This window comes from Canis lupus, chromosome 21 (assembly GCF_003254725.2).
Source record: "Canis lupus dingo isolate Sandy chromosome 21, ASM325472v2, whole genome shotgun sequence".
NCBI lineage: Eukaryota > Metazoa > Chordata > Mammalia > Carnivora > Canidae > Canis > Canis lupus.
In genome coordinates, this window is record NC_064263.1 from 38,972,007 (window position 1) to 38,991,114 (window position 19,108).

General features: G+C 45.5%; 1 long non-coding RNA gene across 2 annotated transcripts in view; it reads right to left on the reverse strand.

Moving 5' to 3' along the window:
• LOC112667681 (uncharacterized) overlaps window positions 1-19,108 on the reverse strand; it is a 112,163-nt gene that overhangs the window by 12,253 nt on the left and 80,802 nt on the right. The window lies entirely within an intron of this gene.

The window sequence follows — 19,108 nt, forward strand, 5'->3', positions numbered from 1 at the left end:
GAAGGCCACACCTTCTGGGCACCACTTATTCATTCACACATGCATTTGTTCATTCATTCAACAACTATTGACTAGAACCCCCTGAACCAGGCACTTTTTGGGTGCTGGAGATAAGGCAGTGAGTGAGGCAGAAAGGGGTGTGGGTCAGAGAGGTCAATCCAGCAGAAGCAGCATCAGCAGAGAATTGAAAGCAAACCACTCACCATCCAGGTCTGCAAGGCTGTTTTTGTTTTGTTTTGTTTTGTTTTTATTTATGATAGGCACACACAGAGAGAGAGAGAGACAGAGAGAGAGAGGCAGAGACACAGGCAGAGGGAGAAGCAGGCTCCATGCACTGGGAGCCTGACGTGGGATTCGATCCCGGGTCTCCAGGATCGCGCCCTGGGCCAAAGGCAGGCGCTAAACCGCTGCACCACCCAGGGATCCCTGCAAGGCTGTTTGAAATGCACAGTGAAAGCTCTAAGCTTTTGCAAAATTGTAAGAGGTCATTATGATATTAGACATTTTTAGGGAAAACTGGGTAGCCCCGGTGACACAGCGGTTTAGCGCCGCCTGAAGCCCGGGGTGTGATCCTGGAGACCCGGGATCAAGTCCCACATCGGGCTCCCTGCATGGAGCCTGCTTCTCCCTCTGCCTGTGTCTCTGCCTTTCTCTCTCTCCTCTCTCTCTCTCTCTCTGAATAAATAAATAAATCTTTAAAAAAAAAGACATTTTTAGGTAAAAGTGATAAGAAGCTAGAAAAGGAAGAAAAGGAGGAAGGAAGAAAGAGATCAAGAGAAAAAGGAAAGCCCATGGAAATAGGAATGATAGGAGGTATCTATTTTGGACCAGGATAAGAATTATTCTTATGTTCAAGGCTTTGAAAAATAAAATCGAGAGAGATTTTATTTGAATACTGAAGCGTATTCAAGCCAAAACCAGATGGCCTCAGCCAGGGCTGATTTATAGGTCACTCTCATCAATGGGGAAAAAATAAACAAGGTGACCGAGGAGGTGCAGCCCCATTTCCTAGTTTGAGAAACCAATCTTTATAGTCAAATTTGAGGTCTTAGGAGATGCCACACCTCTGGCATTCAAGGAGAGAGGCTGCCTGTCACCTTCCCTGGCCTCCCAAGACAAGAGCGTACACCTCATTTTAACGTTAAATAAAAACAGCATTTCATCTCCTCTGGAATGCAAAACTGTGAATTTGAGTGAAATATGCAGTTTTCATTATGTTAAAAGATCTACTCATTACAATCAAGATAAGAGGATGTGAATAAGACAAATTGATCACCACTTTAAATGTATTAATCAGCTTGCAACTCTTGTCACCAGTCAAAACAGAACAGCTAGACATTTATTCTGTCTCAGTTGTGTTTTAGAGCCCATCCCGGGAGGTCACAGAATCAGTGAGCTTCCCTACACAGTTTATGGGCAAACAGTCTCAACACATTACAGAAGTTCACACCTGCTTCGAATGGGACTCAGAAGACACAATGAAATATGTCTACTCATTCTGCAAATATTTATTGAGCAGGTACTAGGTGCCAGGCATTGTGTAAAGCTCTGGAGATACAAAAGTAAGTCAGAGCTGGCTGGTCCTTGCCGCCCACGTTCCCGCAGCTTAGGAGGCAGAGGTGCAAGGAAACAATTCCAATACAGGGGAATTGGGGTTCAATCAATGGTTGGCATGATATGCTATAGGACCGAGGACCAATCTGGAGATCGTGGTTGTGATGGCATAGCTGGCATGAGGGGTGCTCTGCACAGATGGTGTCTATGCTTTAGAGCTGGAAGAGAAAAAAGCTCCAGCAAGAAGAGATGCCGGCGCATCTCCAGAGCCCGGCTGTCGGTGGTGTAGTAAGGAAGGCCCGAATACTCAGTTCAAAAGAACATGTCTTCTTCTAACCTTGCCTGGTAGGGAAGCCTTGGGCTGATATGCATGAATTATCATACTCGGTCCAAAGGAGAGCCATGAACCTGGGCCCAAACCCCACCCAGGCCGTGCCTTCCTTTTCTCACTGCTCCTGGCCACAACGGGGCCCCTGAGTTCTGGAGGCTGAGGGGTAGGTCGGGTCAGGACCTAGGATCAGCACAGAGAAGGAAGCCGGGGGAAGGATTTATCCAAACAGTAGGAAGAAGGCCAGTGTCCCAGAAAGTGAGCTTCTGGGGGAGTTGGACAGGAAGGAAGCCGAATGGCCGAGTTGGGTCAAGCCCAGGCAGCATGCTCATCCCTGGGATAATCTCCACTCTCAGAGGGCACAGTAGCAAGTCAAAGGACTTGGGTGCAGAGGAGCCAGGAACAGAGCCACTTGCCAAGCCTGAGCATGAAGTGGCAGCTTGGCCAAAGTCAGAGTACGCCAAGAGCCAGCCTCATTGTTCAACTCTAGCACCTTCGATCCTCCCTGCCTGAGAACGGTTGAGCAAGGCTGAGCTGAAATATGTGGGGAACTCACCCGCGGCTGGGAGTGGTCAGAGATACAGGGACAGACCACCTGTCCAATGTCTAGCAGCCCTCTCTTCTTTCAGTCAAGGCTGATTCTCAGGGGAGTGTCTAAAATCCTGAGAATAGACTCCTAAGAAGCCTAGTATTTACCTGAATTGAAACATTTTGGTTTGGGGCTGGAGACTCAGGTACCAGTGGGAAAGTGCTAAAGGCATGCTAAAAGGCAATCAGAAAAGGAGAGCTGTCCCTAAGATTTCTTTCTGTGCCTTTGCTCCAAGCCTCCTGGAAAATGTGGAGGAGCCATTTGGAAAGGCAGGTATCTTCTGGCACGATCTTTACCCCAGGCCATCCATGAGGCCAAACAATCAGCCCACTGAGTTGAACTTTACAAGTTACTGATTTTTTTTTAACTTCAATTATCTGTTGTTGACGATTCCATTATGGGAAGGGAGAAAGAAAGGTGTAAACTCAATGTAGGGACCTCTGGAGCAAGGCATTTATCTGCCTTTTATGAGGCTTTGAGACACCATAATGCATGTTTTATGGGCCCATTCTCATTTTTAATCTGCTATGATAAGATCACTGTGCCAGAAGGATACGGAAACTCACTGGCGAGCCCAGCTCAAGGCAGAGACCATGATTCTGGCGTGGGGAGGTTTTGCTCCTGTGGGGAGTTCCCTGCATGTGGCCTGTTAGGATCCTGCGCAGTGAAGGCCCTCTTGTCCCACCCTGGCAGCTGTCCCCTCTACACAGATCCTCGGTGGTAGCAGGCATGAGAGGGCCCAGACCTCACACTGTGACAGAGTAAATCACTTTAACCTCTCCTGAGGTCACAGAAATAGCAGCATTTTCCAATGAGTAGCACATGTAGTGAATAAGAGAAAATGGAATCCACGTGCCTAGAAACAGACAAGGCTTTAGGCACAGATTTCTGATCCTCGATCTTAGTCAAAGGCTGATTGAAGGCCATCATCCCCGGCCTTGATCCTCTTCAATCATCTACTTGGATCTTCCAATTCTGTCTCCTGCATCAATTCTCCCAGTGGAAGAAGGAAAGAGCGTGTGCACCTGCCAAGGAGGGAGGACAATCAATCCTCTCTAAGTCTCCACATGCTCCTCTCCGTCGCCTGGTCTCCTCTGCATTTGGGCTGAGGCCACACGCCAGGTCCACAGGCTGCGCACGGCAGGCACTTATGTTGCTTCCAGTTCAAAATTGTCAGGAACAGCTGTGAATTCTCCATGCTTTCTTGCCCTTCCCCAGTATGGAAAGCGAAGACCATCAAGATACTAGTGATAAAGGGTGGAAATAGCCTTGATTCGGGAGTTGCTTTTGGAAAACTGTCTCCAGTGCTGCCAGACCCATGTGGCACTTGATGGAGTTATGTCATCGAGATGTAGGGATTGTTCATGCTTGCCCAACCTGAGCACCATCTATGTGCTTATGGATGTCTACTCTGGAGAGTTTTGGCCTAGTTTGGGGATGTGATGGAATTCCCATGCCCACCCCCCAAGATTCTTCTTCTTCCAATGTACCTCCAGATCTTATGCCAGAATCTCTGACACCGGATACTCCTGGGTTCTCTTCTGTAGAGTTCTCCTGAGAATCCAGGCTATCGCCTTGGTCTGGGAGGTATCACCTTTTGCTCGGGACTTAGTCACTGGATGCTGGAAGACTCACCATTTTCCTGAATTGAGTTGATCAGAAGGTGACTGAATAGTGTATAAAACATTAGCTTTTCAGTTGGACAATATGAGTTCAAATTTTAGTAACACTTTATTCCTTCATGGAAGCATTCGGCACACATAACGTGCCGTTTATGCCCAGATGCGCATCTCGAGCTTGGACTGCTACTCTAACCTCCAGATCCAAGTATCCTTCTGTGGTTTGGCACCTCAGACATAACCAGAGCTCTTGATGTCCAGAGCTTCTCAGGTTCCCCTTCCCAGTCAGTGGAGTCTCTATAAGCCTGGGTGCTGAGGTCAGAAGCTTCCTCTATTCGTTGCTCTCCCTTCTCACTCGATCATCCAACCATCACTGAGTTCTCTAGATTCTATTGCAGATACCCCGTGAGTTCCTGTCTGCATTTCCACATCCATTGTGCAAGCCCCAGCTCCTCCCCTCTCTCACCTGGAGTACCTCAATAGCCTCTTTGCTGTGTGCATCTAATTGCCCCACTCTATCCATTCTCTGTCCAGAGCCAAAGGAGCTACTCAGAACCTCCCTGAAGTCTGATAATGCCTTTAGGGGGAAAACAGATCCCAAATTCGCATGCAACCCTGAGTGACCTGTGTACCCTCTGCTGACTTCATGCCCTCTTACCCAGACATGCCAGATTTTTAGGCTCTGATCAAGTCCTCAGACGGGCCTCATCATGCCATTGCCTAGAGCTATCACTCATTTCTGGCCTGGCCACCTTCCATCATTCTTTTCAAACTCAACTGAGATGTCCTTCTCTCTGGTACGCCCTCCCTAAACTCTAGATTTGGTCTGCCAATATCACTTTCAATCACACCCTGTACTTCTGCTTCATCTTACAGTTTGGAGTTGAATGTTTATTTGTGTATTTATGTGCTTCATGTCATCTCTTTGACTTGACCTTGAGCTCTATGGGGCAAGGATACCCACGATATCTGGCACATAGCATGTGCCCAGTACATGCTGCTGGATGGGGGGAAGGCATTTTATTGAGTGATGTTGCCACTGCAGTGGTGGGCAAGGGCCCTAGCTTCAGGGGGAAACTAAAGCGCCCAGTACAAGGACCCTACTACTCTAAGACAGGCTCTGAGATGTCCACATTTACAAGATATCGAAAGGAGAGAGTGATTGATACCAAAATGGAGTTTGGTAACAGGCTTCTTCCCAGGGATCACTAATAGCTAATATCTGCACGGAGCTTCTCATGGGTCTGGGACTCTATATGGATCCTCACAAAAAGGAGGTAGGTTCTGCTTTCTTGTACCCATTTTTAAAGTGAAGAATCAGACACAGAGGGGTTTAGTGACTCACCCACTGTCACACAGCTAAAAACAGCAAAGCCAATATTCTCCCTAGGGTTTTGTGTCCCCATGGTCGGGGCCTAGCCACTTTGTGCTATGCTGGGAAACGGATTCATTAAAGTGGAAGATGAGTGACAGATGAGTTTCAGACCTGCCTGCCTCTCAATCAGACACCTAACACAGGGACATGTCACTGGGCTTCTCAGAGGGAATGGTGAGCCACCCCTGGGACGCAGCATTTCCTGGCAGGGGTCAGAGAGCCAGGTAGACCTGGTGTCTAGTCCTGGCCTTTGCCAACTCACCAGGTGACGTCAGGGCAGCTTGTGTCACCCTCTGAACCTCTGCTGCTGCTCCCCGGGCAAAAGAAGTGGGATGGACGGGTTGGCCCGGAGCCTTTTCTGGAATTTAGCTCTCCAGGATCCTGGTGGTTCTACCGAGAGCCGTTCCCTGGCAGGCCCCTCGCCCGGGTTCAGGGCAGGAACGCCCCCGCCAGCCGGGGCCTGCCCCCAGCCACTCAGGTCCGGGGCTGCGCTGCCACAGGGGAGGCAGAGGCCGGAGGCGGAGTGCAAGACAGGACACAGGACGGGAGGAGAAAGGTGGGGCGGAGAGGAGGCAGGCGAGGAGGGAACGGCCGGGCAGGGCAGGGCGCCCGCTCGGTGGCCCTCGCCCCGACCACCGCCACCGCCACCCGCAGCGGCTTTTGACCTGCTCGGAGCCAGGAGAGAGCCAGCCCTGAAAAGGATGGTTTAAAAGCCACAGGCCCGCGGAGCAGAGATGACAGATACAGGACAATAAGTGTCCTGGTGGTCAAATTGCCGATTGGAGCATCTGCGTTAGGCCGCGGTCGGGGCCTCTGCGAGCGGCGATGGAGAGCCTAGATTGCGGCCGGGGAAGTCACACAACAATGGGGCCTGATGTTTTGTTTCCACTCTTCAAAGGCGCTCCTTTTCTTCCTCCCGGTGATAAGGCCCAGGAACCGGTTAGTGACATGCTCGTGGGAACCGGGGAGAAGAATGGGCGGCGTATCAGCGGCCGGCGGCGGCCCGGGGCGGCGGGCGGGCGGGGCTGCGGCGGGGAGATAGCATTGAGGAGCGGGGCGCCCGGCCGGCCGGGCCCCTTTATCCAGCCGGGATGGGTGGGAGGCCAGACAATGTAGCGCTATATTTGGTTTGACAACAAAGGGCCCCAGAAAGGCTTGATAGTGGGGGGAAGGCGGGGAGGGCGGGCGGGATGCAGCACAATGAGGGCTTTGCAAAGGTATTGAGCCCCGGCCCTTTATGCCCGGAACGTGGCACCGGGCGGGTGTCCTCGTGATGTCGCATGGCTTTTGTCTGCGCCACGGCTCTGTTTGCTAGAGTGAGGTCCCCCCCTGGCAAGGCCGAGAGAGGAGCCAGGGTGCGCCCCCGGCCGTGTCTCCGAAGGGCCACCTGGACTCCCACTCCGCTGAGACAGTCCTCTCCTTCCCCAGAGCCTGGGCTCCCGAAGGCCCCCAGTGTCCCAGGGTCAAGGAGCAGTCAGAAGGGGAAGAGCTGTAGCCTGGATGTCTGCAGGGAATTAGCAATCAAATGAGACCTCCTGTCCCCAAAGAGGCAGCCCCGGTTCCGCTCAGGTCCAGGCATCACAGAGCACAGCACCCCAGCAGAGGGGGAAGGGATGAGGGCGAGGCCTGGCCTTGTGTACTGACCTTGGTCATTCTAGGAATCCAGCCCGTCGTAGGGCAATAGGCACAAAAGATGGCTAAGGCCTGAGTGGTAAGGCTGGGGAGAGTCAAGGGGAGTAGCTCCAGGATGGGGGAAGGGGGTGTAGAAGGAGGACCTTTCCTCTCTGGACTCTGGGGCCTTCTGGAGGAGTATATAGAGTGAAGAGAGCAACCCCAGAGACACAGGACGCTGGGTAGTGGGGGTAGCCAGGAGCCCGGCTGTACCAGAGCTGCATTCAAGACCAGCAAGCGGTATGGGAACAGGGGCTACCACCCAGTAAAGACCCTGATACACTTAGGACTTCAGTCCCGGGGGGAAGGAGTATCACTGACTGTTTTCAGCCTCCATTCTGGGTTTTGTTATTTGCAAACTCCTGCCAGGCTGCCCCCACATTGATTCCAGGAAAGGAATATGACAACCAGGGTTGGGATGGGTAGGTGGGATGAAAGTTGGGACTGGAAGAGGATAAGATGGTGCAGAGTCTCTTTGTTCTGTCAGAGTGACCTCAGCAGTCATGGGGCCATCAGACTGATCTCCCAGGTGCAGCTTGAGAAGCCAGGAGTAATGCAGTCCCCACTGGCAGAGAGATCCCTGGTGTGGGAACACTTGATCCCTATTGCCCTCTTTGCAAAGCAAGATTAACTGCTATGGACAGAACCCAATGCAGGGGCTCCCCTCTGAGAGTCCCATCCAACTCCCCTCTGCTCCCTTAGACCATGGAATCTACCAGAAGTGCCTGCCTTATTTTGTTCCATGTTTATCAGTTCCATCCATCCATCCATCCATCCATCCATCCATAGAACAAGGATTTACTTCACTCCTAGGCGCCTCGTGTTATGCCACGTATTAGAAACAGAACATGAACTCCTTGAAGCCCAGCTTGTGAGGCCTCAGACTAGAAGGAAGATAGTGGTCTAAACACATCGTGACCATGACAAAATCAGACAGCAGTTATTATGGGCGTATCACATTGGACTGAAGAAAGCCCAAGAAATCTTCATGGATGAAGTGATACTTATATTATCTGCATCTATTTTGTGGGCTAAATCGTGTCCCCTCTGAAATTTGTATGTTGAAATCTTTGTCTCCAGCATTTCAAAACGTAACTGGCTTTGGAAATACGGTCTTTAAAGAAGGAACTGAATTAAAATGAGGTCATTAGGACGGGTCCTTATCCAACTTGACTGGTGTCTCCTTAAGAAGAGGAAATTTAGACATAGACACATACAGAGAGAAGATGATGTGAGGACACGGGGAGAAGATGGCCATCTACCAACTGAGGAACGAGGCCGAGTCGGGAACTTTCCCTCATGCCCCTCAGAGGGGACCCTGCTGACACCTTCTGTTGTGTAAGCCACCCAGTCTGCGCACTTTGCTATGGTGGCCCTAGCAAACAGATGCAGCTACCACCCCAACACGTCGTAGCATTCTGTGAGGAAGGAGCTCTTCCTGTGGGTCTGGCCCAGGGCTTGACACACAGTAGGTGCCCAGTAAATGCTGACCTCAGTGGAACTGCCCATTCATTTTTAATTCCGACTATTCCAGCCTCAAGTAGAACATGCAAATCAAAGAGTTCACAGCCCTGTCCCTAAACGGTGCCCCGTCCTTTACCTCAGCTTGCGTTATCTGTACTCGGTCAGGAAGTCAGTTCGTAATTTAGTCAACATATATTGAGAACTAATTATGTGTTAGGCACTGGAAATTGTAGTGGGAGGAAAGTTCCTTTTGCATGATAAAATTCCTTCTCAGCTGCTCCCCAAAGCAAAGAATACCTCTCAGCAGGGTCACAGCTCCGTCTGCCATTGGGCTCATGTCTGGAACACTCTGGGCTGAGGCCTGTGGCCCAGCCTGGCCTCAGTGCAGGCTCAGTGGAGGGCGGTGGGGGAGGGCAGAGGCAAGAATAACAGGCAGGGGGGACATTTCAGATGTGGGAGGGACTGCACTTTGTGAATTCCCTCTTGCTGACTCTAGGGAGTATTCTCAGTCCTGGGGTGAAGCCAGGACTGACAGGGACAGATCTGTGCATCCCCTGGATAACGTCAGGAGTCCCAGCTTCTAGTTGGCAGGCATCCAGACTGCTGGGACAGCTTAGTGATAAGAAGGCTGCGGAGCAATTGTGGGTGTTAATGAGGGCCGGGGAGTCAGCCAAGAAGCAAAGAGGTGGCATCTGCTGCAACACGACTTCCTGTACCTGCAGCTTTTGAGGCAAACATGATAGGTCAAATCTACATACATTCACACACATACAAGCACGCACATCAACCCACGTGCCCTCATACTTCCCTGGAAGCACACGCATGGGTCAGCATGTAAAACATGCATGTCGACATGGCCCCTGTGGGTATCACACTGTCAGGAGTCATGAGCACAATGCACACACAGAGCTGGGCATGCTCTTGGGCTCCCACATGCCTTACATTTCAAAGCTCACACTGACACATTAGAAATTAAGTCTGGCTAATGTCTGGGCTGTGAAAGTCACATAAGAGTTCCATATAAGATTCATCTCTACAGCATATAAGCCTATAAGATTCATCTCTCATCAGAGTCTATATCCTCTTCAATGCTCCAGAAAGTCCTCCTGAGACCCAAAACTAGCAGTCTTTTTATTTTTTAACCAGTTGGGTGAGGGTTTTTTGTTTGTTTGTTTTTGTCTTTCCTACAGGTCTTTGAGGAAGACAGTTGGAAATTTCTCAATTCCTTTAGGAGATACAAAGTTCAGCCAACACCAGGGTAGAGGTACCATCTTACCACCACTACAATTTTGGGGGCAGAAAGATGATGTGATACAAATAAATGAGCAATGGACTGAACACCAGAAGATTTAGATTCTAGTCCCAGTTTTGCCTCTCTCTTGATGGACTGTTGGTTTGGATCCAGGAGGACAAATTTCTTCAGAGTCCCATCTCTGGTAGCTGTGTTGTTGAGTGTTCTGGGGCTATGAACAGGCTCAACGAGGAGGAGTGCCATATGTGATTAGCATAGAATAAGGTGCTTCTGAACCTTCTATTTCTAACATTTTTTAAGTCTATAGTACAGTTATCATGACTTAGGAACTAGAGGAACAGTGTTCAGTCTGTATCAAATCACTTCTCTATGGCACTGCCAACTGATTAGTCAAGATGGACCACACATGCACCTCCTTCTCCCTATTCTATCCCTCCAGTGGTTCTTCAGCCCTAGAAAACCTCTCAGTCATTAATACATTTTTTGGTTTTGTGACCTGAATCGCTTCCATTAAGACTTTACTGCAGTGGCTGAATTCATCATCTCTGTAACGGAAAGATGTCCCCAAGGACTCCCCAGAGTTGTATATAAAGGGCCCATCTTGTGATTGCCAAAAGAGGTAGAGGGCCATCTTTTATGCAAGTTGCACAGCATGGTTCCCCCTGCAACTCTGGAGAGTGTTTGCCTCCTGGATCTATGATGAGCCTGGTCCCTGAACATTTGAAAACTCTAGGCTGTTGTTATAATTCAGACAGAGGGGAGAAGGGGAGACCAGAAAGACTGGGGTCCCTTATTATTCTAACAATACCCATAGAAAAAGGCAACAACAACCAAAAACCCAGTTCAGACAGACATAGGACTTAAACTCCACATGCTCACATACAAGCCCTCCTCCACTAGGTTATGGGTTCTCAAGAGTAAGTGAGATGCTCAACATCACTAATAATTGGGGAAATACATTGAAACCACAATGGGATAGCATCTTACACTTGTCAGAATGGCTAAAATAGAAAAGACAAGAAATATCAAATATTGGCAAAGATGTGGAGAAAAAGGAACACTCGTGCACTGTTAGTGGGAATGTAAATTGGTGCAGCTGCTAAGGAAAACAGAATGGAGGTTCCTCAAAAATTAAACATGGAAATACCGTATGATTCAACAATTCTATTACTGGATATTTGCCCAAAGAAAACGAAAACATTATTTCAAAATGTTTATTGCAGCATTATTTACAATAACTATGATATGGAAAAAAATCTGTGTTCGTTGATAGATAAATGGGTAAAGAAGATTGGTATAGGGGCGCCTGGGTGGCTGAGCGGTTGAGTGTCTGCCTTCAGCTCAGGGTGTGATCCTGGAGTCCTGGGATCGAGTCCCGCATTGGGTTCCCTGCATGGAGCCTCCTTCTCCCTCTGCCTGTGTCTCTGCCTCTCTTTCTGTGTCTCTCATGAATAAATAAAATATTTTAAAAAAGAAGATTGATATATATAGGAATATTATGCAGCCATAAAAAAAGGATAAGATCTTGCCATTTGCTATAACGTAGTTGAACCTAGAGGGTATTATGCCTAGTGAAGACATTTGTCTGAGAAAGACAAATACCATGTGATCTCACTAATATGTGGAATCTAAAAAACAAAATAAGTGAATAAACAAAGAAAAAAATAGAATCAGACCTCTAAATACAGAGAACAAACTCAAGGTTGCCAGAGGAGAGAGGAGTGTGGATAGGCAAAGTGGATGAAGGGATGACACAGATGTTGAAATTATCACTCATTATAATGTATTCCAAGAAGTAAGACTGAACACTCTTGAAACAAATGGAAAGATATAAGCTCTTGAGAAAGAAATAGAAGACATAAATAAGAACCAAACAGAAATTTTAGAGCTGAAAAATACAATAGCCAAAACAAAAATGTCATTTGATGCACTTAATATCGCAAAGGAAAAGTTGGTGAACTTGAATATAAATCAATAAGAATTACCCAATCTGAAAAACAGAATTTAAAAAAAGTATATAAATAAAAATGAGGAGAGCTTTGGGGATATGTGAAATTGCATGAAAAGTTTCAACATGAGAAGTAGAACAACATTTTCAAATTGCTGAAAGAAAGGAACTGTCAACTTAGAAATAAGAATATTCTTTAGGAATAAAGGTGAAATAAAGAAATTTGTTGCCAGTAGACTTGCCTTAAAATATTTGATATAGAAAATTCTTCAGGCAAAAGGGAAATGATACTACAGGAAAATTTGGAATATCACAATAAGGGAAGAACAAGAGTAATGGTAAATGTCTAGCTAAATATGATAAGCTATTGACCTTCTCCTGAATTATTTAAAATATATATGAATGAAAGAAAAGATCATAACATTGTATGATGGGGTTTTCAACACCCATAGATATAACACCTAAGAAGACTATTGACATAAAGTGACACCTATATGGTGATAAGATTTCTATATTACACTTAAAATGGAAAACATTTATTCCTGTAGACTTTGAGAATATGCCTGTATATTTTTTATATCTTAGTAGCCACCGACTATAAACATACAAAAATATATAGCCAAAACAAAATAGGTAAATTAAATTGGAATAATTTTTTTAAATTTCCAAACAATTCAAAAAAAGAAAAGGAGAAACAAAGGAAATAAATCCGAGGGAACAAATAGAAAACAAATAATAATATGGTAGGCCTAAATCCAAATACATCAATAATTACATTTAATGCAAATGGGCTAAATACACCAATTAAAAGTCAGAGATTCTCAGAAAGGATTTTTTTTAAAGACCTACTTTAAGGCTGTCTACAAGGAACTTACTTTATATATAGTTGTATAGAAAGATTCGGAATGAAAGCATGGGAAAAGATATACCATGCCCATCAATACTCATCAAAAAAAGGCTGCAGTAGCTATAAAACATCAGATAAAGTAGATTTCAGTGCAAAGAAAATGGTAAGTGATATAGAAAGGTATTATGACGGTTACTTCAGGAGTACCTGGTTGGTACAGTCCGTTAAAGCATCTGACTCTTGGTTTTAGCTCTGTCCATGATCTCAGAGTCATGAGTTTGAGCCCTGAGTCGGGCTCCACACTCATGGTGGAGTCTGCTTAAGACTCTCTGTTCCTTTCCTTCTGCCCCTCATGCTGCACACGTGTGCTCTCTCTCTAAAGTATATAAATCTTAAAAAAAAAAAAAAGTCAATTCACCAAGAAGATTTAATGATCTTACTTAAAAAAAAAAAAGTCGGGATCCCTGGGTGGCTCAGCGGTTTGGCACCTGCCTTTGGCCCGGGGCACGATCCTGGAGTCCTGGGATCAAGTCCCGCTTCGGGCTCCCGGCATGGAGCCTGCTTCTCCCTCTGCCTCTCTCTCTCTCTCTCTCTCTCTCTCATGAATAAATAAATAAATAAATAAATAAATAAATAAATAAATAAATCTTAAAAAAATGTCAATTCACTAAGATTTAATGATCTCAAATGTGTATACACCTACCAACAGAGCTTAAAAATATCTGAAGCAAAAATGAACCAAACTGAAAATATAGACAAATCCACAATTTTAGTAGAGATTTCGACACTTCTCTCTCCAGTTGACAGGACAAGTAGACAAAATCAGCAGGGGTGTATAAGAACTGAATAATACCACTGACTGCCCGGCACTTAGAGAATACGTCATCCAACAGCGTAAGCCACATTTTAAAAAGTTCCTAAGAATCAGTTACCAAGACAGACCATATCCTGGATGATAAAGCAAATCTTCACAAATTTAAAAGCATTGAATCATATAAAGTGTGCTCTTTGATTAAAATGGAACTGAACTTGAAATTAGTACTGGAAAGATAACAGGAAAGCCTCTAAATAGTTAGAAATTAAACCATATACTTCTAAATCACCTATGGGTCAAATAGGAAGTCTCAAGAAAAATTAGAAAATACTTTGAACTAATAGAAAATGGAAATACAACATGTTAAAATTTTGTGAGATGTGGCTAAGGCGTTGCTTAGAGGAATAGTTATAGCTCCAGATGCTTATAGAAGCAAAGAAGAAATACCTCAAATCAATAAGCTCAGCTTCCACATTAAGTAACTAGAAAAAGAGCAAAATGAAACCAAAGCAGGAAGAAGGACAAGAAATAAAGGAGCAGAAATCAGTAAAATTGAAACCAGGAAAAAACAGAAATTTCAATAAAAATAAAACTTTGTTCCTTGAAAGTATCAATAAAGTTAATACACCTCTAGCAATATTAACAGAAAAGAAGGTAAGAAACTACAAATTTCCAATATCAACATTGAAAGGGAGGATGTCATGACAAACCCACAGACAGGGGAAGGCTAATAAGCATTCGTAAAACAACCCTGCACACATAAATTTGACACATTAGGTGAAATGGACCAATTCCTTGAAAACCATAAATTCAGCCAAGATGAAATACACCATTTAAGTACTTTTAGAACTATGAGAAAGTTTGAGTTTATACTTTTTTAAAACTTTTGGAAAAAGAAACCTTTAGGCATGCATGATTTTACTGGCCAAGTCCACAAATAGTTAAGAAGAAATAACACCAATTCTACATGCTTTGATCCAGAAAGTAGAATAGAAGGGAAGACTTTCAATTCATTTTATGAGGCCCACTTTACCCAGACAAAGATATTATAAGAAGAGAAATTCAAAACCAATAGCCCTCATGAACATAGATGCAAAGATCTTCAACATATAATTAGCAAAGTGAATCCAAATTAAATATTAAAGCCATGATCAATGAGGCTTATCCTGATAATATAGGACTGGTTCAATATTCAAAAATCAACCAACAGAAGCACTTTATTCATATTCTAAAGAAGAAAGACTATATGATCTTATCAATTTGACAAAATTTTTCATCCAATCATGATTTAAAAACAAAAACAAAAACTACGGGATGCCTGGGTGGCTCAGCAGTTGAGTGCCTGCCTTCAGCTCAGGTCATGATGGGAGGGTCCTGGGATTGAGTCCCATATCGGGCTCCCTGCAGGGTGTCTGTTTCTCCCTCTGCCTGTGTCTCTGCCTCTCTCTCTCTCTCTCAGTCTGTGTCTCTCATGAATAAATAAATAAATCTTTAAAAATAAATAAATTAAAAAAAACTGCAAGAAGGAAATAACTTTCAGTAAACAGGGAATAGAAGGGATCTCTCTCAACCTAATAGAAGGGATCTCTCTCAACCTAATAAAAGGAATCTACAAAACAAAACAAAAACAAAAACAGCAAAGGACCCTGCAGCTACCATCATGCTTAATGGTGAAAGACGGAATATTTTTCCCCTAAGATCAGGAACAAAGGAAGGATGTCCACTCTCCTAACTCCTGTCCAACATGTTGGAAGTCTTAGCCAGTGAAATATGGCTATGAAAGTAAATAAAAGGCATGGAAAGGAAAAAAAAATAAAGCTGTCTTTATTCACAGGTGACATTATCATCTATGTTGAAAATCCATGAGAATATGCCAGGAAAGATCTTCTCGTGCTCTAGAACGAATAAGTGGGTTTGGCAAAGTGACAGTACACAGGGCCCTGTCCCCAGCCTGAACCTTGGATGGCAGAGCCACAAGCTGGAAAGTGCCCAGCAGCCCCTCCTTGTTCCTTGCTTGCATTCCTTGTTCCATCTCCTCCCCTACTCTTCCTGCTACTTCAAGTTCTTTCCACAGGATTGGAGAGGGACAGCACCTGAAGGCAGTCGAGTGATTGAGGTGGCTGTTTTCAGGAAGGATGCCTCTGAAAGGTGCATGGCATCTTTGAAGGAACAAAGGGAAGATGCTGATGGGACAAGTAACACCCCGGAGTTTCAGTGGGTCTAGATTTGATCCTGAGTCAGCCATGCACTTACCATCCCAGCAAAGAGAAAGGGCCAGAAGGAATCAGAGGGCATCTGCCATCACCCATCTTTAGGTCTTAGCTGTCCCATCTCTAAATAGGGCGGTAATACTGTGTGAGTAAGGGGCTTCCCAGAGTGTGTCCAACTCTGTAATACATTGGCTTGGTAAGAGCTAAGGCAGGAGTGGGGCTGTTTGTGCACTGGCTGGGACACGGGCTTGCCTCACACGCATGCGCACACGCACTCTCTTCTCTCCTGCATAGAAGTGAGTCCATCCGCATCTCACCAATGAGAGCTGTACACCTGCATCCCCACCACAACCATCATCTCCCAGCCTCAGGTGGAAGCTCTCTTCCACGGCAGATGGGAATCAGAGCACTGCAGGATTGTTCTGAGTCAGTAATGACAGTCATCACAATAAAGACCCTATAGCTGGACTTGCTCTGTGCATCTAGGCTCTTCAGCGTTCTATTGATTCCTCATAAGGCATAATAGTCACTATAAGCATCCTGTTTTACAGATCAAAAAAGCCAAAGTCCAAACAGTTTACCATTTTACCCCAGGCCACTCACTGGAATACGGAGAAGCCCAGTTTAGAATCCGGTCGATCTGACTCCAGAACCTGTGCTTTCCACTATCATCAAAGTTGGCTTCCTACCTGAAGCTGAATTGCTCTTTTTTTTTTTTTTTTTTTTTGGTCCAGATAAATAGAATATTTTATTTTTCATTTCTTAGGCCAAGAAGAATAGTGCCTACTATGTGCCCAACATTGTGCCAGATGTTTCACATCCAAGCATAGCAATGAACGTCCCAGTTAGGTTTTTCCCTCCACTTTAGTGGTAAAAAAAACTGAAGTTCAAGGAAGCTGAGAAACTTGCATGGAGTTACACAGCTCATTATGGGCAGAGAGGAAATTTCAACCTAGCTAGCCTGACTCGGCTACTAAACCAGCCACTACCCTAACACATTTTGATGCCAATTGGCTGGAGGGTAATTCAAAGCATATGTAGAATCCTTGCCTACAGCCTGCAAAACTCATTAGCTCTCACACATGGCACCCCCCGCCATTGTCAATAATTCATTGTCACCTCTGCGACATTACTCACACTGGCTTGCCCTTCCCCACCCACAATATCCTCCCTGCTCCTTTATGTCGTAGTCTTCTTAGGTGTTATATCTACATGTGTTGAAAACGCCATCACACAATGTTATGATCTTTGCTTTCAACCATCATATATATTGTAAATAATTCAAGAGGAGATCAATAGTTTATCATATTTAGCTGGACATTTACCATTACTCTTGTTCTTTCCTTATTTGTGATATTCCAAATTTTCCTGTAGTATCATTCCCCTATTGCTAAAGAATTTTCTATACGAAAAAAAAAAAGAATTTTCTATATGCTAGTCAACCCATCATAGAACTTAGAAGTGTTTTCCTTCAGGAAGTCTCTGCTGATTTCTCTAGGGCAGGGGACTTCTTCCTATGAGCTCTCAGCTCGAAAGAGCACTTCATTCTCTTAATTTGTGAAATATCCCTTTGGAATTGTTAGCCTTGTCCTTTCAATTTTTAATGTAATGCTTTGTTCCCCATAGGCATTAAAAGTTCCTAAATGATAAAGGTGGTGTACTACTAGATACCACTGCATTTCTGTGTGCAGCGTATGTGATGACACTGTCCTCTGAGAGCACTTTTCTGATAACCCTAACACAGTGGCTTATGTCGCTTTTTACTCTCTTGCCCTGCCTCATTTTCCCAGATGGTGTTTTCTAACATAGCCCTGTGTCAATTTCTCCATCATCAATGTTCCTCACTAGAATGTAAGTTCCGTGAGGGCAGACACTAGGTTCTGTTCACTACGGGATTCTGAGAATCTTGAACAGGGCATGGATCACATTAGCTATTCAAAAATTTTTTCAAATGGCTGATTCAGTGAATGAGCAAGCAACTGAATGGAGAGTGCCAGCCAAAGGACTATAGGTGCTGTCACTGGAGTCAATGATGGGGGTCATGTGAGCTGATGAGAAGGGGCTCATCAGAAGCCTCAAGACCAGAGGCCAGAATAGCATGTGATCTGGATATTTTGGCCCTCTCTACCCTTCTTACCCTGCTCTGTACTCTGGGAAGATGAGCTTTACAGACTCCTTACCTAGATTCCCTTGCTCTTTTGGCTTCTGTTTGAATTTAGGTTCATCAGTAGATAAGAATGTAGAAGGGAGAAATTGGAGCACTTATTTCCCCAGCTCCCTTCTTGCCATGTTTCTCTGTTTAAGGTCTCACTCCAATCTGGAGGTGTCTCTCACAGCCATAGCTCCCCCCAGGTCTGATAACAGCCCTCTCCACTAGGTAACACCTCCCACCATTGCTAGCCTCAGGGCACCGTATCATCCTGGTCAGTTGCCTCGACCCTGTCTGGTCCTTTGTAAATAGTCCCTTTGTTAAACTCTCTCATCCAACCTTTTCAGGAAGGACCTTGCCAAACACATCTCAAAAAACCCTTGACTAGCAGCAAAAGTGAGAGGTCAAAGGAGGCAGGGAGGTAGAATTGGAGAGAAAGGGAATCATGGAAGAGCAGAGTTTCTGCCTAAAATCCCTATGACAAGGGGTCAGACTAGTTCTAGGCAAAAGGTTAATGCCTAAAACAATCTCCTAAAGCAGCAACATGGCCAAGTCTGGCTTGCAAAGAAGATTCCATCTACCATTTTGGGCTCTTTCCCACTCCATTTGGGGAGGACACACTCCCCTAGTGAGAGTGGGGATTGGATGAGAGGATCAGCCTTGAAGCAGTATTTGTCATGCTCTGCTTCCTCCCTCGGACTTGAACCCAGCCAAGCCCACCCACGCTACAGAAACACAAAGGCCTCTGTGTGGTTGGCGTCCAGCACTGGACCGTCCCCTCTCTGCCGCCAGCCATATTCCCCTTGCAGTGTGTCCTGTTCTTGACCCTTGGCTTTTAGTTTCTTTATTTTTCCTTCTTGGCCTTCTTTTTGGACTCCGTGACTAAACATAATTTCCCCGCTTTGACCTTCGATTCTTTCTAAGGACTTTGGCCCACACTCACCACTCTTTCCACTCCTGGATGCATTTTCAGGATACAGTGACCTACTAGCCCCTGGCTCACTTAACTACGAGCACCGTGGGATGCGTGTGTGTGCTTGCTCACGTGTGAGTGCACATGTCGGGGGCGGGGAAGTATCCTGTCAAACTGCCTGAGTCCGAATCTTGGCTCCCCCTTTACTGGATGCATGAGCCAGAACAAGTTACATACATTTCCTTCCTGTTCCTCAGTTTCCCAATCTGTAACCTGCAAGTCTATAAAATGGAAAGGAAGATCTTTAAATACCTGCCTTATAAAGTGGTGTGCAAATTGTAAAATTATTTACTATTTTCAATTGATTTCCAGTTG